This window comes from Pongo abelii, chromosome 22 (assembly GCF_028885655.2).
Source record: "Pongo abelii isolate AG06213 chromosome 22, NHGRI_mPonAbe1-v2.0_pri, whole genome shotgun sequence".
Taxonomy (NCBI): Eukaryota; Metazoa; Chordata; class Mammalia; order Primates; family Hominidae; genus Pongo; species Pongo abelii.
Window position 1 is genome coordinate 50759307 of NC_072007.2, and position 25846 is coordinate 50785152.

The following is a 25846-nucleotide window of genomic DNA, read 5'->3' on the forward strand; positions in this document are numbered from 1 at the left end:
CTGATACCTTGATCTCAGACTTCTAGCCTCCAAAACTGGGAGACAATGCATTTCTTTCATTGTAAGCCACTCACTGTGTGTGCTTTGTGATGGCAGACCCAGCATACTAAACTAATATTAAACTAATACAGAAGCTTAATAAGGAGAGTGCCTGGGAGCAGCTACAGCCTCAGGCATAGTCTTAAAAGTGTCACCTTCTCACCTATATTTACTATAATATGTTAACCTGACAATTGCTTCAGCCATGAAGAAAGACAGAGGAATTGATGTGTGTTCAAGACTTGAGAGCCATGGAGAGGAGCTGGTATCATCATTGCCTGCAGCTCCGCCCATCACTGCATCCTTCCCTCCACCATTCCTCACCTGGATTCACCTCACCCCTGACGTTAGAACCTGAACACGCCTCCAAAACTGGTGAGACAGAGGAGAGAAACTAAGCATGCAGTACCTGTCCTCTCTTGTCAAAGAGAAGCCTGACCTTCGGTAAGCATAGTCATAGGCAAGGGGAACCCAGCCTGCTCAGAAAGTGCTACGTGAGTTCATTCTGCAAACTTCAGGGCACTTCTTAGCATGCTCCTTTTTGAAGAATTACATTTGTGCTTGTGGGACTGGTGTGGGACACTAGGCTAGAAAAATTTGGATATCAAATACATGTGCTCTCATAGGAGCTGCCAGCACTGTGTGTTTTGAGGTGTATGTTGAAAAATAACCCTGTCCCAGAGCCTTTCTTCTACTGCCTCTCACAGTCTTTGAATTTCCGCCATCAAGGGGCATATCTTTGGTTCTCAGGAGGGATAAACAACAGTATTATCAATCACCATTTTAGCAGAATTAACAACTGAGAGGCGGAAACCAAAATGGACAAAGGAAACAAAAAGTACGTGGATTTTAAGATAAATATCTCCATGACTTTCTCTCTGACAGTGTTAAAACAAATAGCTCCTTGGGAGAGGACATTTCTTTTCTCAGGTCCCCTGCAGGGGAGGGTGCTTTTAAGAGGTCTACAGAGCCAACCTTGAGAAATGTCCTATAGAGCTGTGGTTTCTCTGCCTAAGAAAAATTGAGAATGAGGAGGCTCTGAGCATGCAATGCACAAGGAGGAGAGAGAAAAGCCTCTTTTAAACTGAATGCCTCATTGACACAATTGCTATCTTTCTATAAACTTAGACAAGGGATGGCAATTATGAGCATGTCCACTGATGCATGTCTTTGCTCATGCCCATGGCAGACATTGCTAATCAATTACTACACTCTTTTCTAGTGAGCATAGATAAGACTTCAGAATCCTTCTCAGTTCTGCATTCCAGGCAGTCACTACCAGTCAGATGGAACTGACATTCAAAATGTAATTTATTTCCAGTCTTGGCCTTTGAGGGCATATACGCTAAAAGTCTAAAAGGTTTGTTGACATATTTGGATATTTTAATTTTATGTGCCTGGATAGAAAGCTTTATTTTAAAAGTTGGTGGCCGAGCACAGTGGCTCACTCCTATAACCCCAGCACTGTGGGAGGCGGAGGTGAGCAGATCACTTGAGGTCAGGAGTTTGACACGAAATTGGCCAATATGGTGAAACCCCATCTCTACTAAAAAAAAAAAATATATATATATATATATATATGTATATATATATATATATATACACACACACAAAAATTAGCCGGTCGTGGTGGTGCATGCCTGTAACTCCAGCTACTCAGGAGGCTGAGGCAGGAGAATCGCTTGAATTCGGGAGGCGGAGGTTGCAGTGAGCCAAGATCGCACCACTGCCCTCCAGCCTGGGTGACAGAGTGAGACTCCGTCTCAATAACAACAACAAAAAAAAGTTGGCATGTAAAGTCTAATTTTTAAAAAATTTATATGTTGTTTTTCTGGATTTTCAATAACAACTTGCAGAAACCACATTTTTAAACTTCCTCCGTATGAGGCAGCCACAAAACCAAAATCTCTTTGCTGCAGATTTTTCCAATAAGTAAAGGTCTTACAGAAAATCATACATTCAAATATTCCATCAATGTAATAGGTAATCAACCTCAATAAAATGTTCGTCTATCCACATAGAATACTATTGCCTAATAAGGTCTTTTACTAAGCAATTATAACGACACAATTTTATCAGTAAAGGTTAAGTATCTTTATCTGAGCAGAATCCAATGAAATTAGTCCTGATGTAATAAGTACCATTTGTCACTATTAGAGCTAGAGGGGTTGACAGGCTTGGATGTCTCCCTGGCAACCCGAGTGTTCCATTTCTTTTTTCTGTAACCTTAGACACTAACAAGGCATAAAAGTCCAGAGGGCATAGAAGGTATCACCTGGGTAATTTATTTACCCTCTTCTGACATTGCCAGGCAGTGGTATATGTGAGCATCTAGAAGCATTTTAACAGCAAGTAGATATTTATTCCCAAAATTTTGAGTCTCGATGAACATTTTGAACAGAAGTATTGTATTATTGTATATAGGTTTTCATTAACAAAGACAGTTACTAATTTTTAACTGACTCATTATCCACAAGGAGAGAGAGAGATTGAGACCGTATATATAAATGGTGTTACAACTTAATAAACACACTGCGCATGCTCACCTCCCAAGGGGAAGGAGGGCACTGCGCATGCGAGCAGCCCGTCCTAAGGGAAGAGTCATGGGAAAGGGGTGCAAGACACCGGAAGTGGGCCAGCCTACAAAGTCCTAGGATCAAGGTTAAAGATTGCACTTGTCCTTCAAGTTGCCTGCTTGGGTCTCTTCCAAGTGTACTTTCCTTTCTTTCCTGTTCTAAAGCTGTCTAAAATACACTTTCACTCCTGCTCTGAAACTTGCCTCAAGTCTCTTTTTCTGCCTTATACCCCTCGGTTGAATTCTTTCTTCTGAGGAGGCGAGAATTGGTGTTGCTGCAGAGCCATATGGATTCGCTGCCGGTAACTCAGATACCATCCACCAGTAACACATGTAGGCCATGATCAGTGATGTAACAAAATTAATTATGAATGGCATTTCATAGATGTTCCTGCTATCAGTCTTAATGGGCAGAAATCCAAGAGCGGAGGCTGTGGCGGGTGTGGGGAAGAGGGAGATGCTGGATAAACATTTAGAGAAATATTACAAACAAAATTTATATTTCCTCACTTTGCTATTATCCTTTCTCTTTTTATATATAGCTAATATTGGTTTTCCACTTTAATAAATAAGCTAATATAAAAATATGATTTATTTCTAAAGACAGGAAGGTAAAATTTGAATTGTCCTATTTTTAAATTTTGCAAACATCAATACCCAGATTTGGAAAACTGTTAATTTGCAGATAGCCTAGCAGCATGACGTATCTTTTAAAATAGATTTCTTTTATTTTCTAATTTAGAAGTCAAGGGATAAATTGTGTCCCCTCAAAATTCATGGCAGACCCCTAACCTGAAGTATCTCAAAACATGGCTTTACTTGGAAATAAGGTCTTTATAGTGATAATCAAATTTAAATGAGGCCATTAGGATGGGTGCCAGTTCAATATAAGTGGTGTCTTTATAGAATGGAGAAATATGGAGACAGACACTGACACCCATTAGAGGGAAAATGAGGTAAAAACACTGGAAGAAGCTGGCTGTGTGACTGGCGTGATGTCTGTAATAAAAACCAACAACAGAAAGGCTTGCCGGCCAGCGCCAGGTGCTGCAGGAGGTGAGCAAGGACCTCTCCAGAACTGTCAGGGAGAACATGGCCCCGCGGCCAGCTGAATTTTGGAGGTGTAAGCTCCAGAACTGTGAGAGAATCAGCTTCTGTTGTGGTCATATGTTATGGAACCCACAGGAAGCTCACACAATTTACTTCAGATTAAAGATAAAAAAATCTATTTCCAGAATATAGTCAAAGGTTCAACAACGATATGCCTGAGGACATGACATTCTGGGAATAGATTATATTCTGGGAATAGCTTTCTTATCTTTAATCTAAATAAGCTGTGTGAGTTTCCTGGGGGTTCCGTAAAAAATTATCACAACAGGCCGGGCGCACATGTAATCCCAGCACTTTGGGAGGACAAGCTGGGCAGATCACTTAAGGTCAGGAGTTTGAGACCAGCCTGGCCAACATGGTGAATCCCCTCATCTCTATTAAAAATACAAAAAAATTAGCTGGGCATGGGGATGGGTGCCTGTAATCCCAGCTACTCTGGAGGCTGAGGCACAAGGATTGCTTGAACCTGGGGGGTGGAGGTTGCAGTGAGCCAAGATTGTACCACTGCACTCTCTGTGACAAGAGTGAAACCCGTCTCAAAAAACAAACAAAAATTATCACAACAGAAGTTTAATCTCTCACAGTTATGGAGGCTACAACTCCAAAACAGAACCAAGGTTTGGGTTACATAAAGGAATGCTGGGATCAAAAAAGATAATGATGTAGCTGAGATTAAAATTCTCTTCCCGGCCGGGCATGGTGGCTCATGCCTGTAATCCCAGCACTTTGGCAGGCCAAGGTGGGTGGATCACCTGAGGTCAGGAGTTCAAGACCAGCCTGGCCAACATGGTGAAACCCCGTCTCTACTAAAAATACAAAAATTATGAGTGAGAACATGCGGTGTTTGGTTGACGAGTTAACAGGTACAGCACACCAACATGGCACATGTATACATATGTAACAAACCTGCATGTTGTACACATGTACCTTAGAACTTAAAGTATAATAATAAATAAAGAAAGAAAGAAGACTTTTTTAAACCCCCCCCCCAAAAAAATACAAAAATTAGCCAGGCGTGGTGGCGGGTGCCTGTAATCCCAGTTGTTCGGGAGGCTGATACAGGAGAATCGCTTGAACTCCAGCCTGAGCAACAAAGAGCGAAACTCTGTGTCCAAAAAAAAAAAAAGAAAAAGAAAACTCTCCCTTGTTCATTTCATAAACTTAAAAACAAAAATACAGCTTTTTTTGTTTTAGTATAATTCTAAAGAATATATTTACTTCCAATTTTATAGTTTCTAATCAACCTTCTGCATGTATACACACACACATATGCATGTGTATCCATAAACATATATAAACAAACACATGTTAACTATATATGTTATATATGTGAACGTGAATAAACTATGTATATATGGATATCTATCTATATATAATATCCTTTTGTAGGGGGGCGGAATAAAGGACAATGAAGCTAAACTTTTCAGTAAATTTCACTTTGCTTGCTGGTCAATCAAGAGCTTCTCCAAATCTCATGTTTGATTGTTAAATTTGCACCTGTGAACACACATGGACTGAGGTCAGAGGGTGTGGCTGGCCCTATACTACTCCATTGGTAGCAGTGGAAGAAAAGACCGACTGGACTGTATCCAGCAAAGCCAGGCACAATTGTCAGGGGCTTGTGCCCTGGGGCTAGCTAAGCAGGAGGCAGACTTCCTAAACTAGCCTGACTGCCGTCACAGTTAACAGAAGCTGCATAGATGGGTCTGCCTACAATGGTCACAAATGTTGTCACTTTACAAGATCCATGGACAGTTTGTTGGAAAACCTGTGCTGCTTCCTTTTCTCTCCATTTGTCCTTTCATTGGCCATTCAGTAATTTGGCGAGGTGGTCTACGGGCATTTTCACGAGTGGACGCTGCCTGCTGTGAGAACAGTTCACGGCATCTATGTGTCTATACTAGTATGCATCTGTGACTACTTTCAGAAACAGGAAATTTGTCATCTCGTTATACATTCTAAATTGTTAAAGTTTCATGATGTAAATGGCAATATTAAAGTTGTCAAAGGCCACATTTCACTATTTATTTTGTTTTTAAATGTCAATGTCATAAAAGATAAGTGTTCTAGAGAGTACTATGACATGAGAGATGAAGAAAAGTACCAGATACGTTCCCAGAGGCATAACTCAAAGGGCTGGGGCCCAGGGAAGAGGCCCAGCAAGCTTTGTTGTGTGCTTCCTAGGAGCACCAGCTAGTGACCACAGCAAACATGACAATGGGAATGGTGTCATTTGGGCTGGGGGGTTGGAGCAGCACACACAGGACAATGTCCACAGTCATTCTCCTCAGTCAAACCCAAACCGTCATCTTGGCTCACATTTGCTCTTTCTTCATGGGTATTTGGCTAACACTTTGAAAAAAAAAAATCTAGTGTGCAAGGGTACTATCCCTATTTGTGGGAATACTTATTACAGGGAGTATAATAAGCAGCTCCCTAGGTGTCAGCCCTGGGACCTGATGCTGTCAGCCATCTGAGATACGAGAAGCTTGAGTGTTCTGATTCCAGGCTCACTAAGCAACCTTCTGGCCACAGGGCTCTCTGTAACGAGCCTTGAAGACAGCGAGCAGGGCATACAGGAGACGGGTCTATGTGGCCCAGCTGACTGCTGCTCTGGTCATGGACCTGTCTGTCCCAGCTGACCAGACCACTGTCATTGGAATGGGGCTGTCTGTCCTAGCTGATCACTGTCCTGGGCATGAACCCATGTGTCCCAGCTGACCGTGGCCCTTGGCATGAACCCACGTGTCCCAGCTGACCACGGCCCCGGGCATGGGCCATTCATATACTGACAAACTTAATTGTTCAATAGGTTAGTGGGAGCTTTGTTACCATGAACCAGAATTACCAAACCCCCTCCAATCTGGGTCAGTATGAGGATCGTTTTTCAGAGTCTAGAAGGCTAAGGTCAGACCTCAAGTAGAAGTGATTTGCCAAACACAGTGCCCACCTGCAGTCAACATTCAGAATCCCTGGCCTTCCCTGTGTGAATGAAACCTCAGCTCCCTTATTGCTACCCACTTTGCAGCACTTAATGCAAAACCTCTACAGCACAGTAAACACAGGGAAAGAGTTAGGGAGAGGATAAGCTGCCTCATTGGCTTTGTCTTTGGAAGAATGCTGCGGATTCTCATCCTGATGCATCAGACCAAACCAGACACAAGCTAGGGAGGCTATGCTCATGGCTGCCTGCTGCATGGGGCCTGGTACTGCTGTGTCTTCCTGTGAGCTTTGATTGGAGATGTCATCCAATTGAGGTCAGTTAAGCATTGTGTTCTGGCTGAATATCAACACTGAGGCAGAAAGCCTCTTTTTTTTTTTAAAGGGAATTCCCCAAATGATACTGATTAATCAGCTGAATTTTGATCCTAAAGTCTTCCAGCCCTTGACCCATTATACTTTGTGCTGCATTGTATCATCTTCGCTCCAGGAGAGCTCCATCTTTCTTGTCTGTCCTCACAGTCCAGGTCCAGTTTGATCTACTATGAAGGGGAATCTGCCTTTAAGTTTCTGAAATTTAGGCTTGGCATGTTCAACATCAAAGCTCATCTGTCTTAACCCGAATGTTTTACCTGAGTTTTACTTACTCTCCATTCTCCCAACAAAGGCACTGGCCTTCAGCTGTGTGACTATGAGTGCAAATACTGTGTGTGTGTGTGTGTGTGTGTGTGTGTGATGGAGTTTTGCTCTTGGTGTCCAGGCTGGAGTGCAGTGGTGCAATCTCAGCTCACTGCAACCTCTGCCTCCCAGATTCAAGCAATTCTCCTGCCTCCCAGCCACCAGAGTAGCTGGGATTACAGGCACGCACCACCATGCCTGGCTAATTTTGTGTTTTCAGTAGAGATGGGGTTTCTCCATGTTAGTCAGGCTGGCCTCGAACTCCCAACCTCAGGTAATCTACCCACCTCAGCCTCCTAAAGTGCAGGGATTACAGGTGTGAGCCACCACACCCTGCCGCAAATACTATTATCAATTGTTGAACTGCAGTTATGAGTCTTTTATAGAGTCTAAGACAAGCAAAAACTAAATGAGAAGGCAGAACTATCTCCAAACAGGATATACAAATTTACTAATTCCCTCTAGAACAAATATCCATATTTAGTGTCGTGGGGCTGTGTGTCCCAGCTGACCACTAACATGGTATCATTCTACTTCCTTTATCATACAGCGACCTAATACACACACACACACACACACACACACACACACACACACACACACACCATGTCTTGTGACTCCTTTCATTTAGGAATATAAAATATAATGAAAGTTGCATTAGTGTATGAAAAAGTTGCATTTTAGGTACTTTTTCAAGCATCACTGTAGCCCCTTGCAGCATGGCACTTTTGACAGCCCCCACACGGCTATTGAGTACATACTGTATAGGAGGCTCTGTGCTTGTTAGGCAAGGGAGATAAACTGGCAACAAGAAAATCTGTGCTCTCACATGGTGCTTAAAGTTGTATCCAAATTTTCAATGTTATTACATGGCACCAGCAAAATATAATAAAATGATGTTTTTCACTGCAAACACAACTGCAGATTTCCAATTTTTTTGCAAAATGTCTTTTGCAAAATATAATTTTAAATGTTACATTTATGAACTTTAGAGAGGCAGTATTGTTATCAAGTTTTTTTTTTTTTTGGAGACAGAGTTTCACTCTTGTTGCCCAGGCTGGAGTGCAGTGGTGTGATCTCGGCTCACTGCAACCTCTGCCTCCCGGGTTCAAGCAATTCTCCTGCCTCAGCCTCCCGAGTAGCTGGGATTATAGGCATGCGCCACCATGCCTAGCTAATTTTCTGTATTTTTAGTAGAGATGGAGTTTCTCCATGTTGGTCAGGCTGGTCTCAAACTTCTGACCTCAGGTGATCCGCCCGCCTCAGCCTCCCAAAGTGCTGGTATTACAGGCGTGAGCCACCGAGCCCAGCCTGCATCAAGTTTTAAAGTGTGAACTGTGGACCCATATGGCCTGGGCTCCCAGCTCAGGGCTGCCACTTGTAGTTTGGAGAGTTGTTAAACGCCCTTGTACTTCAGGTCCTTATAATGTCAGTAGAATTAAATGAGTTAATACAAACAAACAGCACCTGGCTTACTGCTTGGCACACAGTAAGTGCTCATTAAGTGCTGGCTATTATTAAGTACTCCAGAATATGTTACTTATTTTACTTATTTGATAAGCACTTTCTGGATTTTTTCTATGCTAGGCGCTATTCCAGGTGGTGAGATGCAAAATATAATAAGACATGACCTCTTTCCTTAATGCAATTTCAGGCCATAGGAATTAAAGTTACTAATATCTCCTTAAAAATGACCAAGAAAAGAGCCTTCAGAGCAACTCTAACAAAAGTCATTAAGACCTTGTGTAAAATACAAATGAACAAAAAATAATTTTTCCTAATATCCAGTAATCTAAAGAATACCCTCACACACATAGAGGGGGCTGGTCGCTGCTTGTCACTTCTTACTAAAATCCAGCTCTCTGCACATTGCATTTGATGGAGAATTAATCTTCATACCTTCACTCACAGCCTAGCTCAGTGCTATTTTAGGTACAGTTTTAGCAAGACAGTGTTTTCTAAAAGTTAATGTAGAGACAGCTGTGATGGTTAATACTGAGTGTCAACTTGATTGGATTGAAGGATGCAAAGTATTGATCCTGGGTGTGTCTGTGAGGGTGTTGCTAAAAGAGATTAACATTTGAGGCAGTGGGCTGGGGAAGGCAGACCCACCCTTAATTTGGTGGGCACAATCTAATCAGCTGCCAGCAAATATCAAGCAGGCAGAAAAACGTGAAAACAAGGACTGGCCTAGCCTCTCAACCTACATCTTTCTCCCAGGCTGGATGCTTCCTGCTCTCGAATATCAGACTCCAAGTTCTTCAGTTTTGGGACTGGAACTGGCTGGCTCTCCTTGCTCATCAGCTTGCAGACAGCCTATTGTGAGATCCTATGATTGTGTAAGTTAATATGTAATAAACTCCCCTTTATTATATATACACATATCTATCCTATTAGTTCTGTCCTCTAGAGAACCCCAATTAATACAACAGTGAAGAGTGGTTTTCAGGGCCCTGGCTCTACCGCTGGACTCCTGTCTATCTTCCTCCTGTGTAGCTTTACTGCCAGCTTCGCCTCTTTGGGCCTCATTGTCACAATCTGTAAACAGAGGTTTTGGGAAAGTCAAATGAGATACTGCGTGCAACACACTTGAGGCTGAACACATAGCATGTGCTTCATACATCTTTACTGGCATTCTTCTTCTCTAGCTGTACAACTAGAAGGTGATAAGGGTGGAGGCAGCAGTAAGAGAGAAGCCGGAGACAGCTGGAGAGGGGGAAAAACAACTGCAAAATCTTACAAATGAAAACCAGCAACTCGAAAAGCAAAGCAGTCTGAGAATATGGAGCATCTCTATGTTATACAGAATCTGTGCAAAGATAAATAGAACAAAAATAGTTATCCTGCCACATCTTCATTATCTCTCATTTAAAAGGGCTGATGTTACACAAAAATTTTCAGAAAAACTTCCATCTAAACTAATTGAAATCTCATGTAATGGGGTGTACAATTGGCCCCTGAACAACCCAAGTTTCTGCAGTTTCACTGATACACAAATTTTCTTCTGCCTCTGCCCCTCCTGAGACGAACCGTTCTCCCCCTTCCTCCTCCTCAGCCTACTCAATGTGAAGACGATGAAGACGAAGACCTTTATGATGATCCACTTCCACCTAATGAATAGTTAGCATATTTTTTTATTCCTTATGATTTTCTGAATAACATGTTATTTTCTCAAGGTTATTGTAAGAGTACAGAATCTAAAATATATAATGCAAAAAATATGTCAATCAACCATTAATCAGTAAGGCTTCCAGTCAGCAGTAGGCTACTATATTGAAGTTTTGGGGAGTAAAATGTTATATACAGATTTCTGACTGCCTGAGCAGTCAGTGCCCCAACTGCTGCATTTTTCTAGAGTCAACCGTACTAGTTTATTGTGGCTATCGTAACGGATTGCCACCAACTTAGTGGCTTAAAGCAATACAAACTGATTCTCTTATAAATGTATTCTTCTGGCCAGGTGCGGTGGCTTATGCCTGTAATCCCAGCACTTTGAGAGGCCAAGGCGGGCAGGTCACCTGAGGTCAGGAGTTTGAGACTAGCCTGGCCAACATAGTGAAACCCTGTCTCTACTAAAAAATACAAAAAATTTGCTAGGCGTGGTGGTGGGTGCCTGTAATTTCAGCTACTCAGGAGGCTGAGGCAGGAGAATTGCTTGAACCCAGGAGGTTGCGGTGAGCCGAGATCGTGCCATTGCACTCCAGTCCAGGCAACAGTGTGAGACTGTGCCTCAAAAATAATAATAAAAAAATTTAAAAATACATAAATAAATATATTCTTCTTCTGATAGTCAAAAGGCTAAAATCAAGGTGTTGGCAAGGCTGTTTTTTCCAGAGGCTTCAATGGAGAATCTGTTCCTTGCCTCTTCCACCTTCCAGAGGCTGCGGTGTTTCTCAGCTCCTGGGCATCAGTCAGATCTCCACTTCCTTCCTCACACCACCTCCTCCCACATTGGCCCTCCAGGCTCTGTCTTATGAGGGCCCTTGGGGTTACCTTTAGATGCCACTCAAACAATCTAGGATAACCTCCCCACTTCTGAAACTCCTCAACTTAATCACATCTATAAAGTGCTTTTTTGCCATGTAAAGTAACATTCACAGGTTCCTAGTGCTTCGGACTCAACATCTTTGGGGAATGGGGCATTATTCAGCCTATCATATAGGACACAGCTAATTATCTTGCCCTAAAATAGATGCCCCTTTTCATCAACGAAGCCAGAAGATGAGCTATGAATAGATAAAATAAAGGAAAAAAGTAGTCAGTGCCCTTCATTTTGACATGCATCAACTTACTAAATCTCAAAGCAATTATACGGCTTAGGTGAGATAATCTCTGTCATACAGGTGAGGAAACTGAAGCCCAAAGGGTGAAGTCATTGTGCCCAGGTTCCACGGTAGCTGAGCTGGGTTTACACCTGGGGAAGTCTGAGCCTGAAACCTACTCTCTTAAGCAGGTTGACCCATCGCCTCTCGTTTGTTCTTTCCCAGCTGTGAAAGCCAACATTTCTGCTGTAACCATTTTCTATCTGTTTCAAGTTATAAGCAATTTACAGATACAAAAAAAATTTCTTCTTTATTCATTAATATACCTGTCAAAATGAGCCGGGCATGGTAGCTCACACCTGTAATCCCAGCACTTTGAGAGGCTGAGGTGGGTGGATCATGAGGTCAGAAGATCGAGACCATCCTGGCCAACACGGTGAAACCCCGTCTCTACTAAAAATACAAAAAATTAGCCAGGCATGGTAGGTAGTCCCAGCTACGCGGGAGGCTGAGGGAGAAGAATTGCTTGAACCTGGGAGGTGGAGATTGCAGTGAGCTGAGATCGTGCCACTGCACTCCAGCTTGGGTGACAGAGCAAGACTCCGTCTAAAAAAAAAAAAAAAAAGTGAGCACCTGCAGCAGGCAGGCACCAGCTGCATGGGACCAACAGAGAAAGCATGACATCTGCCTGTTCATATGGGCTCCTTCTGCTTTGACTGGCCCCATCTCCAATCCCTGCACGGGACTGCATTTTTCTTTGAAAATGATTTTCCTATAATTCAATTATTAAGGAATGAAAACAAAAGCTTGGAGACAGTTGGATTTGTTCACACTGTTGACGGATGGCAGAGGCAGGATTTATTTTTTCTTTCTTCCAGTTTAGGGAAATGGCTAGCAAGAGACGGGACAATGTCACCTGAAGTGGATGACATCACTTGAAATAGATGACATCATCTGAGGTGGATGTCACCTGAGGTAGATGATATCACCTGCAGTGGATGATGTCACCTGAGGTAGATGATGTCACCTGAGTTGGATGAGGTCACCTGAAGTGATGACATCATCTGAGGTAGAAGATATCACCTGAGCTGGTTAATGTCACCTGAGGTAGATGTTGTTACATGAGGTAGGTGATTTCACCTGAAGTGGACGATGTCATCTGAAGTGGACAATATCACCTGCGTTGGGCGATGTCACCTGAGGCAGCTGGAGTCCACACCACATGGTTTCACCTGGGAAGGGCCAGTGACTTCCAAGGGGCATCTAGATCTCCTTTCTTCTTCCAAACTGGGTGTTTCATTCTGGCCCTCGCATGGCTGCCTGTCCTAATGCAGTTCCACAACTTTCCTTACCACCCTTGTCATCACCATTTTCCTTTTAATCATGTTTACACACACATGATCACGTGGTGGCAGAGCACACTTATTCTCAAACGTTAATGCCACACAAAGTCCACCAGGAGAGGATATATTTAACCCTTTCAGCTTGTACAGCCAGAGCAGGTGAACATACAACATGGAGGCAGAGAGCAGTGTGCTCATGCCAACACGGAGACGCCAACAACGGCAAAACATCAGCAAATGAGAAATCACACATCACCTTTCCAGTGTCTTAGAGTTAAACAAAACCCTTTCTTGAAAAACAGATTATTTGAATTTAGGCTTAGAATCAAATGGCTGAACTCAAACTCTACCTGGATGCTGGCAAGGCCATGCTCACTATAGGATGATAGCCACTATAGGATGGTAGGTCAGCCTGGGAGCTGGGGACACAGGCTGCAGTAATTGCTTCTCATAATGGTGCATTATGCTAGGGAACAAGGTGAGCAATTTTCCTAATCAGGCCATCAGGTGGAAATAATTAAACAAAATAATGTGGCAGCACCTCGATTATAATTGCAAAAAACAGTCCTGATATGCCCTGTGTATAATGAAGGAAAATGATTTTTGAATTTGTGTAATTATTTGTTATTCTCAATAAATCTATATTGATCATTATCAATACACCATGTGTCACAAAAAAACACCCGATTAGACACTAAATCCAGATATTGGGGAGAGTGTACAATCACTGATATCTACAAGACCCACTTCAGCTATGAATGATTAGATTATTTCCTTACAGCCTTGAGAGGTAGCCACAATTAGCCTTGTTTGTTCAGTGGGACAAGTAGGAAACGAAGAAAGAACTTGGCCCTAGGATGACCTTTTGAGACAGGCCATCCTATCTTGAAAGACCTACATTGTCCCCAACAAGTGCTCTAGAAAGTTTTCCAATAATGGAATCGATCAGTGATAGACAAATGGTAGGACACGGACAGGATCTCTCCTTAGGCAGGAGGTGGCGGAGATTACCCCGGAATCACCCTTTTCTGGTTCTGAAGTCTGGTGGCTGCGGTGTGAGGTGGCGTGGCACACCAGCGGCCTTGCCCCGCAGCTGCCAAGCGGAATCCTCTTGGCTTAAAGGAAAATCCTGTGAGCCCGCAGCTGCTCGAAGTGCAGCCTTGTTGCTAGATGATTAAATCCTTGCATTCTTTCAAATTCTGTTTGTTTGATTTAGTTGGTATTATGCAGCAAACAACAAATTTTATAGTTTTACATTTCAGATTTAAGCCTGGGATCCATTCTGAGTGAATTTTTGTATAATCTTTATGTCAAACCCTGGTGACACAAGTTTACCTTTATGACAAACCTGAACATGTACCCCTGAACCTAAAATAAAAGTTTAAAAATTAATAAATAATACAAATTTAAAAACTGTATCTACCAAAAAAAAAAAAAAGGCTATGAGATTTAGGTGAAGGTTCATTTCTTTGCCTATGCATATCCAATTGCTCTTGTACTGTTTTATAAAAACAAGACTATCATCCCTCCTTTGAATTGCTTTTGTACCTTTGTCAAAAATCAGCTGAGCATATTTGTGTGGGTCTATTTCTGGGTTCTCTATTCAGTTTCATTGATCTCCATGTCTATCCCTTTGCCTATACAGACGGTTCCTGTCCGATGGTTTGACTTATGATTTTTGCACTTTACACTGGGGCAAAAGTGATACCCATTCAATAGAAACCATACTTTGAATTTTGATCTTTTCCCAGGCTAGCGACATGTGATATGATACTCTCTCACGATGCTGAGCAGCAGCAGGGTGCCACAGCTCCCAGTCAGCCATGAAATCAAGAAAATAACCGTGAGATATTCAACACATTTTACAAGACAGACTTGTTAGATGATTTTGCCCAGCTGTAGGCTAATGTGGGCATTCTGAGTGTTTGAGGTAGGCTAAGTATGACGTTCAATAGGTTAGGTGTATTAAATGCATTTTCAGCTTAAGATATTTTCAATTTAGGATGAGTTTATCAGGACATAACCCCATCATAAGTCAGGGAGCATCTGTACTGTGGAATATTTTTAACACACTTTTGTGCCAATTAAATTAAAGTGTCTCTGTATCAATTGTAGTGAAGTATTTCTTCATCTAAAAATAGTTTTGTAACTCAGAAATTACATAAAGATTAACATGGAAAAATTTCCCCTTGAGATGCTTCGTTTACACAAATTACACTTGAATAGTATTTTCGGGTTTAAGTTGCCCAATCATAGTCCTTTGGGGGAAGAACCTAGAACTTCTCAAAACAAGGCTGAGCTGAATTCTCTCTGACCAGGAATTTAGCAGCTCTGGTTCATGCTGGCATCTAGTGGTGTGTGCATATACATTTAGATTAGGAAATCTGGTGCATATTTTTAACAATTAAGATAGATTCTTAACTCTCCACTGAGTTTGTCTCTTATTGACCCAGATGACAGAAAACAGACAACAGGGGTCTCACCCGAGACTTGTTTGGCAGAACACCAGTTCTGCGGGATATGATGAGGGGTGTCAGGAACTGCTACAAAACTTGAAAGACTCGCAAAGTGAAACTAGGCAGCCCTCATTAAAAAATGGTTAAGAATTTCAAGACGAAAACAGCAGTGCATTAAGTCAAGCACTGGGTCCTTCTAAGAGCACAGTCCTTTGGGATGATAGAGTTCCTGCATGCATGAAGCCAGCTTGGAAGCCTGTTTCTTGCTGAAACAATTTATAGAATTTAGATTTTATTACCTCAATACCCTCCAGGGTGTTTAATAAGTTATTGTAAATTTTGGGTTTCTGGGAAGGGCCTATACTGTTTTCCAAAAGGATTTGGTTCTGTGTGTGAGTTATGGCCTCATTTTGGTAAATAGCGTGTTACACTTACTGCAGATATGCCACATACCTATAATCAGATGTGGTGGTTGAAAACACAGGAAGTAGATTACATATGGCTGAAAAGGTAGGAATTCACTTTCAGGATTCCTGAAAAGGATCAAAATCAGGAATGTGAAATTAAATGATTATTTTGATGGATGATCTACAGGCGGCTTTCTTCAGAAGGGGTATAGACAGGCTCTGTGACATGTTCACTGTTTGGGTCACATTCAGGACCATTTTCAAGCAAGGGGAAACTTGTGGGAATTGCCACTCTAAGAATCACAAGGGGGATTCAAAAACTAAGCTCGGGGCTGCACCAAAGTGTCCACAGAGTCACAGAGGCAATACTACTACTAACAATAGTAATAACAATAGCCAAGCTTCACCAAGCACCAACCATGGGGGAAGCATGAAGATTCCCATGAGCAATTACATAATCTTAGTGAAAACCCTGTGAGACCAGCTTTATGATTATCTCTATTTTGCAAGGGAGGCATTGAGGAAAAGAGAGGTTAAATAACTTACTCAAGTTCACAGACCTTAAAAGAAGAGCCAGCCAGGGGTGGTGGCTCACACCTGTAATCCCAGCACTTTGGGAGGCCAAGACAGGCAGATCACTTGAGGTTGGGAGTTCGAGACCAGCCTGGCCCACATGGGGAAACCCCATCACTACTAAAAATACAAAAATTAGCCAGGCGTGGTGGTGGGTGCCTGTAATCCCAGCTACTCGGGAGGCTGAGACAGAGAAGTGCTTCAACCTGGGAGGCAGAGGTTGCAGTGAGCCGAGATCGTGCCACTGCACTCCAACCTGGGCAAAAAGAGTGAAACTTTGTCTCAAAAAAACAAAAGAAAAAAAAGAAGAAGAGCCAGAACTGGAGCACTGGCAGTCAGGCCCTTGAGGCCAAGCTCTCAGACTTGGCTTGCAGCAATGTTCATCTCATAGCCTCACGGGTCTCAGTCTGACCCTATGTCCTGCCCATATTGACCTTGAAGCTGCCTTCTTGCTCGCTTATCTCTATGCTGACACCAGCACCTGATTAAAATGAAGTTTCTGGCAGTAGCAGCAGACCCAGGACCAGGAACCTGGGGACACAGCATCGAGTCTGTGTTCTGCCATAGACTGTGTGACCTTGAGGATGCCACTTGTCATTGAGCTTAAAATGAAGGGGATGAGATAACTTTTGAGACCCTTTTCAACCCTAAGATCTGGTATCCTAATTTAATGATCACACTCAACAAAATAGAGCTTGTGATATTGTCCAAAGTAAAACAGTTCAAGAATATAAACTCCATAGACGCAACAATCATGTGTTATGTTAATCTTGGTATCTTGGAGGTCTAGAACAGTTCCTGATATACAGTAGGCTTTCAAACAATGATTGGGTTGATGAATGAATGAATGAGTGGTAAGTGAAGGAGTTAAATAAATGAGAAAGTGCAATAATCCGACATAAAGCAAATGAACATTATACACTTCTGTAAGCCTCACAAACCATGGCACCAAATTGAATCTTGCAATCATAGCATGGCCTTGGCCAACCTCAAGGTCCAAGGTCTCATCAACATTTAGTTGTTGGACCTATCATTGCTGGTAATAGTCATACAGTGTCTCTGAGTAAAAGCTATCATGTTGGCCCGAGAAAAAGCTTTCTTTTGATGCTAACAACATAAGGAATAAGGACTGATTGAGATAATTTATTTTTGCTCTCCAAAATGAGGGTGTCTTCTGGCACCTTTTGAAAAACAGCAGACCTTTCATCTCTCACAAGGCACTGTAACATATACGCTGAGAGCTTGGTTGCTGGAGTTGGATTCATGGATTTCACCCTTACACACTCTAGGGGGTGCCAAGCACACTGCCAATATTGACATCTTAGATTTATAAATTTAACAATTTTTTTTTCTGGAAGGTAGCCATTGAGTGGCATGTTCTTAAAAAACCAGTATATTTCAATAATTTTTCAGCAGATGAAAGTGAGGTATCATAAAGCAGAAATACCCTTTTCTATTGCACCATTGTCATAGGTCAAGCAACATCCCCGTTTACCACCCATTAGCTGTGCATATTTAGGCAAATTGCTGAATCTCTCTGGGTGCTAGTTTACTCATTTCCAAAATGGGAATATTAATATTACCTCCTGTATCATGGAGCTGTTGTGAGGATTAAAGGAGAAACTAGACATAGAGCAGCTATGATAGGTCTTGCAAATAGTACTCAATAAATTAGTTAATGTTAGTTCCACAACATACACACAGGCAAAACAGAATCAGAACTTAAATCACTTTTAAAAGATCCCTGTGTGAAAATCTTATTCCAGTGCAGATCAGGCCTGGATCCCACTGTTCAGTTATTAATACAGTGGAACTGGAGTGAAGTCAGAAAGTCAAGTTAAAGGTAGAACAGATTTAAGTGAAACATAGTTCTATAAAGGTAGGACTAGCAACACTTCAGATGTTTGAACAGAAAGAATTCAGCACTGAGTACTTAGGAAGCATGTGTTGGGAACCTCAGACAGGAGTGGCTGAGATCTGAGTCCCGTGCACACATTGGAGCTGCCTAGCCATGCTAAAGCCCAATGCTTCCTTCTGTATTAGACTGATTTTACACTGCTGATAAAGACATACTCAAGACTGGGAATAAAAAAGAGATTTAATTTACTCACAGTTCCACATGGCTGGGGAGCCCTCACAATTATGATGGCAGGCAAGGAGGAGCAAGTCATGTCTTACATGGATGGCAGCAGGCAAAGAGACCTTGTGCAGGGAAACACCCCCTTATAAAACCATCAGATCTCATGAGACTTATTCACTATCACAAGATCATGAGAACGGCATGGAAAAGACCTGCCCCCATAATTAAATTACCTCCCACCAGGTCCCTCCCACAACACATGGGAATTCAAGATGAGATTTGGGTGTGAACATAGCCAAACCATATCACCTTCTGGACCCCTTCCCAGTTCTCTGTGCCTCAGTCCAAATCAGGGAGGATCAATGTCCTCAACAATTTACAGTATTTACAAAAAAGTATTTTGTGACTGTAAAGCAACCTGGGGTCTTCTGAATAATATGAGTTGTAGGAACATGTATCTGCACATTAATGATGTCAGTGGCCATGGTGAGATAGCATTTGGGTGATCAGCATTCATGATGCTAGCCCTTTGAACATTTGACACATTGTTCAACCTAGTGGCAGTTCTCCAGAGAGACACATGGAAAGAGACAGTATAGAAGAAGGGTAATCACAAATGTTAAAGGCTCCGAAGTCCAAAGGCCCAGGTCTGAGTCTTGGCTGTGTGTGACACTGAGCAACGCAGCCTCAGGGCTACCCCATATGGCAGGACCTACACCACATGAGGTTGCTGAGTGGATGGAATGAGTTGACATGTGTAAATTGAACAGACTTACAGACATGGAAGGAGACAGTATAGAAGAACGGTAATCACAAATGTTAAAGACTCCCAAGTCCAAAGGCCCAGGTCTGAGTCTTGGCTGTGTGTGACACTGAGCAACATGGCCTCAGGGCTACCCCATATGGCAGGACCTATACCACATGAGGTTGCTGAGTGGATGGAATGAGTTGACATGTGTAAATTGAACAGCACTTACAGTATGTATTAGCTAGTCCTATTATTAATACAGTTATCATCAATGTTATTAGAATGGACCACCTGGAGCTTTGAGGACACTCTCCTAATGGACTTCAGGCAAGTTCGAGGTCTGCACTGGATGTAGGCTATGGGACCTATTCAGCCCTTCTTTCCCCCAACCCCAAGCTTACTCAGTTGGATCTTCAGTTTCTACTACTCTGTGGACAAGAAATTGTAAACCCTGAGGCAAACACATAGGAATATGAAGGAATAGGGAGTGTCTGTCTCTGAGTGCCAAGTAGACCAGATCTAGACCCTAGAGCCCAGGTTTCAAGAAGGAGGAAGTGCCAGGACCATCTTTCTTGAGAGCCGACCAAGGAAGCCATGACCCAAGAAGACAGAGGCTTGTTGTTTATTCAGCCTCCTGAAATTCACCCCTCAACCCCATCCTGTAGTCTTCTTGTAAGTCTTTCCCTTGGTCTAGCTCCCTGGAGGCCGAATAAGCATAGAGCCTTGACCATGTGTGAGTTGTCATGTGCCTCTAGCAAGCAGGATTATTCATTGTGACTTAATTATCCAAGATATAGATATTTACCATCGTTCTTTTCAGTTTTGTTTTGGTACCAAAGACAATAGATGCTAAATATTCCACAATATGGGAAGGATTAATAAAGGCAGATCCCTCACCATAAATTTATGAAACCATTCACCCTTCAAATTGGCTACCTCTCTCCTACTTCTCCTAAGCATCCTTTTGCCAAAATCATCAATGAACTTCCAAACATAGATCATTTCCTTCTCTTGTCTAAAAGATATTCGAACTTTAGGATAAAATTTAAACCCTTGACCTGCCCTACCAGGCCCTGGATGAACCCCAGACTGATTTCTCTGGTTCCTCCTTAGCTCATTGGGCTTCTGTGCATGCATCTTTTCCCATGTACTCGCTGACCAATGCTCTCTGCTCAGTATCCTTGTGCCATGGGTCCCCATAATGGAATCATTTCTTAGTTTGTTGGCAACTCATCTCCATTTCCTCCTCATGCTTCTATCCTTCCATTGCTCTTTTTCATTGCACACTGTTTATTTTGCTTTCAGAATATTTCTTACTATTTGTAAGAAATCCACTTGTTTGTTTACTTAACTAATGTTTATCTTCTCTTCTAGATTATAGATCCAGCGGGTAGAGGTTATGAAGACAACCAAACAATTACAACTCCATCAGAGGGGGTATATTGAAAGAAACCAAGCATATTTGCTGAAAGAATGAGTTGCCCTAAAAATGTTTCTTGGTACAGAAAGTAATTCATCATATATTGTTGAATCAAAGAGTACATTATAAAATGTTAGGCACTGCACAATCCTGTTTAAGTTTATATATGTAAAATATCTGTGTATATAACTTATATATACATTTACATGCATATGTGTAGAGAAAAGTCTGGATGTTGAGGTCAAAATGGTCACAGTATCCATCTTAGCATGGTGACATCAGAGTGATTTTTTTTTTTAATTTACTAGTCCTTTTTTAAATATTTAAATTTAATTTTTTTTAAATTTAAAAGGTATCTGCTACCTTTTAATAATAAACATGTACTACTAATGTAGTTAATAATTTATAAAAAGAATACGACACAAATTAAGACCCCTACATTAATTTTTTTTTTTTTTTTTTTTTTTGGTGAGATCGGGTCTCACTCTGTCACCCAGGCTGGAGTGCAGTGGCACGATCTCGGCTCACTGCAACCTCTGCCTCCCAGGTTCAAGCAGTTCTTCTGCCTCACCTCCCGAATAGCTGGGCACACACCACCACGCTTGGCAAATTTTTGTATTTTTAGTAAAAATGGGGTTTCACCATATTGGCCGGGCTGGTCCGGAACTCCTGACCTCGTGATCTGCCCGCCTCGGCCTCCCAAAGTGCTGGGATTACAGGCGCCAGCCACCATGCCTGGCCGAGTTAATTTTTTATTAATGTCTAGACTCTCCAACTGGAACATGCCCCCTTAATGAAGGAAATAATACAGGATACATCTGTGAACCTTGTCTCTCTTCCCCTGGTACATGTGTTCATGTGTATGCATGTGTGGATGGACATGAAACAAAAGCATACAAAATAGCAGAGGAGAGAGTATAACTCTTCTTGTTATAAAGTATTAGATGATAAGTTCCTGAGATGCAGAAATCACCACTACAGATTCCTTAGTTATTTCCTTTGTTATGTTTGCTCTCACACCTGTGGGTCATATCGTGTTGATGAAAATCTATATTAGTGACAGGAAGGCTATGTGGATCTTCTGAGTATTGGCTAATTTATGTAATTCGCTTAATCAACTTCTTTCACAGCATGAAATGCTAACTCATTCCAAAATAAAAATCTTAAACAAGGTTTTAATTAACATTTGTATTGCTATGGGCATGTATCTGCATAATGTACCCTACTTGGTAGATCCATTTATGCTGCAGTAGAGTGTCAATAAAGATGTTGAAATCCTTCTTTATTTCGGTAGTATTTTGTATCTCACAAAACTGTAACATCTCCTAATTAAAGAGAATGTTCATATGGCTTCATTGTGAGTTAAAGAGTTGAAGCTGCAGATGGATTACAGGATTCCATTCATGGTGGTCTGTGTTCCCGTCTGTGTTCCTGCTGGGGAAGCCAGGTTTCCACAGTCCTGCTCCTCATGACTAGGTTATTTCATGATCAAAATAAAATCTAGGTTTATATCATCACTTGTTATGTCCAATATGAGTTCAACATTATTGTTAAATAGTAAATTCACATTAGTAATCTATGAGTTTTCATTTGGTCAATATAATTTCACTGGTGAAATTTTAAAAAAAGGAAAGGAAAGGTAATGTCCTCATAACAAATACTAGCAGATGTAAGATGGGTCCTATTTTCTCTGCTTTACATCATTACTACAGTTGTAGTGATTACAAGTGACATGAAATGAAATATTTTAAAGTTTTAATTATTCTACAAGATTTACTGCAGCTCTACATCATATTTGCATTCCTATCCACTTTACAAAGTTGACAAACAGGCATTTATGTCAAGCTTTCTGGCTGTGAACTCAGTATTTTCACCAATAATTTAGAAAAAAGTAGGTGAAGGAAAAACACTTAAATACCCTAATCTTATGCAAAATGGGGATTTCCTTAAGGCAAGGAATCAGGTACAATAATAGAGGAAAAACTGCTGCTTTTATTTTTTCTTTTCCTCCTTGTCTTTCCAGTATTAATAGGGGCTACTCTTTCCTTTCTCAACTTTGAAATATTCTAAAACATCTTCAAGGGAGGTTTCATAACTAAACCTAGAGACTCAGGATACTAGATTGTGGTCAATCTATCATTGTTCCCACTCTTTGCCATTCCCCGAGGGTATGAGGTGTACACTTGTCAGGGCTGTTGACTTTAGAGTCTGACATGTAACTGGCAGCCAAGGTCGTGATAGCAGAATGTCTGGAACAGAGGTTTTAAATGTTCTTGTGTGGCTTGGCTTGCCTCTGACACTGCTGTGATCTGCCTGTGAAGGGAAAACCCCACATACTGGCTAGCATAAGGGAGAGGAGAATAAAGTAGGGCCAATCTGGCCCAATCTGGTACCTGGAGACAAGTCCAACCTAAACTGGTTGAGCATAGCCAATATCCAGCCACCTGGCAAACCCACGAGCAAGAGAGACAGATGCTTTTAGATTCAGGGGCTATTTGTTACATTGCATTATTGCAGTAATGGCTGACTAATACATATTCTATTTTTAAAAACTGGGGCATAGCATAAAATATTTACAAAATGAATAAGAACTGACACAATTATCTGGGCCTGATCCTCTTATCTGGTAGATGAGAACACTGAGGCCCATGATGTTGCAACTTGCTCCAAAGTAGAGAAGAGAATAGGATCAAGGTCTTCTGATGCTCAGTGACTGTTCACACTGAACAACGGCAGATTACATATGATGGTGGGATTTGTAATGTACCCTGGATGATGCCGTCTACCTCCATTCCCTACATGTGCCTCACTCACTGTCCATCCCACATTCTTCCTTCCTGCTTCAAAGCTTCTCTATCACTGACCTATGCTTGCCCTACATTGTCTATGTTTTCTGTTTAGTCCATTTGGGCTGCTATAACAAAATATGGATCTGGAGCCTCAGGAGTCTAAGAACAAGGCCCCAGGAGATTCTGTGTCTGGTGTGGGCATATTCTCTGCTTCCAAGATGGCACTTTCTCCCTGTATCCTCACACGGTGGAAGAGACAAGGCAGCCCCTTCAACATCTGTTATGAGAGCACTAATCCCATTCATGAGAGTGGAGTTCTCATGTCTTAATCACTTCCCAAAAGACTCTACCTCTTAATATTATCACATTGGGTATTAGGTTCCAACATATGAATTCTGGGGTGACACCAGCATTCAGATCACAGCACCTCAGAAGCTTTAATTGCGTGCTGGCCTCTGGGCTGTGAGGTGACTCAGTTTACTCTGGGATAATGCAACATTGGTTCTGTTCGTTGGAGACTGGTGACTTAAGTGAGTCATCTCTTTAAATCACTTTCTGTTTCTATGTGTTTGTTTTCTTATCCCAAATCAATTTCCAAATCTCAGATTGGCAGGAAATCCTAATTAAACCCTTTGGGGTATCTCAGCTATGAAGCCTGTAGTTGATCACGTGTTATCATTAGTCAGCTAATTTCATATTTGAATGGAGATTACAATTTAGTATAAAAGTCCCTTCTTATGCCTCCCCTTGCCCATCAACTCACTTTCAGGTAAATAAGGGAGAATATAAAATGAAACATCTGGCACACAAGGTCATAGATAAAATCTACTACCCTCAGAATGGCCTCTGAAAATCCAGTTAGGATTTAGAATTAAGATTGGTTCTTTCCAGATGCCAGTTAACTGAACCCTTGCTCTGAAAAATCCTCATCTCCTTCAGAAAACCTTCACTACATAGTAACTATGGAAATTTGCAACTAAGACTATATAAAACATGCTTGATGTTCTTTGAAAGAGAAGCATATTCTTGTTTTCTCTAATGACTTGGATTTTACAGTTCACATTGAATGCACATAATAAGACTCTATTACCTTCAATGCAAGGATCTTCAATTAGTCTAGGAAATTGGTTTCTGTATTAGAAAAATATGTACATATCTGTTAAGATGAACACATTGCTTAATGAGGGATCAACTTGCCTGTATATTAGAGTTTCAGTAAAATGCTCTTGGTTTTGGAAACAAAGGTTTAAGAGGATACGTTAGCTTTATATTCTTACATGGGAACTTATTACCTGACAGACATCGAGAAGTGATGTCAAGAATACCTAAAAGCTATTTAAGTTTAAATAGTATTTGGGTTTATTAAAACCGTATTAGTTATTTAGGTCTAATACCACTGTTTACAGTGTTCCTGAAAGATTATTCCATAGTCCAAATAATGGATACTGATGGTCATTGCATGCTGAAATGACATGCTGGCTTGTCTGCTTGACTTTGTCATCAATCAAGGCAACAGTGGACTCTGCTAAGCCCATGTCATGTAATCCAACGGAAAGGTCCAGTCCTATGGCCACTGGGCACAAGGAATGTCAGCCCATCTTGGATGTTGTCAGTGGAAATCTTTACTGCATACAGTGCTTTGCTGGTCAGACCCCACTCAGCATCCTTCCAGTTTATCTTCCGTTAAGCACCCAGGGCCCCCTCTGCAAAAAAGTGAAGGATCAACTGCATTAAGGAAGAGCGATTCCCAGTCAGTGTTTCTGTCAATATTAAAACTGGCAAAAAAGCAAATGTGTTTAGTGTGCGGTTTACAATGGCCAGAACGGGCTCTGGCCAAGTCTCAAAGTGAATTTCATTTAAGAATCACTCTCAGCAACTCAAGTTTATGGCTCTCCCCTCAAAGGAAATAATTCTACTGACTACCACTAAATAAACATATCTGTTTCCAACTTAAAGTAGAGCAACCACATGTTCCCTAAGAAATCTAGAAGTCTTTTATGGGAAATAGTACTTAAGAATGAAAATATAAATCCCTATGACTTTCAAAGTCCTGTTGGGGAAATACTAATGACAGGGCCAGCCCCAAGTGCAGCAAAGATGACAAGGTACACTCACAAACAGAGACAGGATTGAGTGATGCTGAAGACCCCAATGTCTCCTCCTGTACTGATGAGGTAGCCTGTCTGCCAAGGTGCCCTCCCACTTGGTCACCTCCTTGTGTTCCTGTGCTGTGCTTATTCTGTCATGCTCTGGCAGAGATGGTGTGGGATGCAGATGAGATCCCTTCCCTAGCAGCACACGGGTCACTGTAGGGGACCCACCGATGAACATTTCTTCCTCAGGGTGGAGGATTTACTAATCAGGCTAAGGTTGGGCATGTAGGTGAATGAAACTCGACTCCTTACAGTCTCATATCCAAGCAGGGG

General features: G+C 41.7%; 1 protein-coding gene and 1 long non-coding RNA gene across 3 annotated transcripts in view; both read right to left on the reverse strand.

Annotated features, from left to right (window-relative positions):
- Positions 1 to 25846, reverse strand: part of DSCAM (DS cell adhesion molecule) — an 826557-nt gene that overhangs the window by 396231 nt on the left and 404480 nt on the right. The gene's annotated exons all lie outside the window — the stretch shown is intronic.
- Positions 21270 to 25846, reverse strand: part of LOC129052326 (uncharacterized) — a 110548-nt gene continuing 105971 nt past the window's right edge. Inside the window, exon 3 of the long non-coding RNA XR_008517330.2 lies at positions 21270 to 25123. This is a non-coding gene — a long non-coding RNA (uncharacterized LOC129052326). The remainder of the gene's footprint in view (positions 25124 to 25846) is intronic.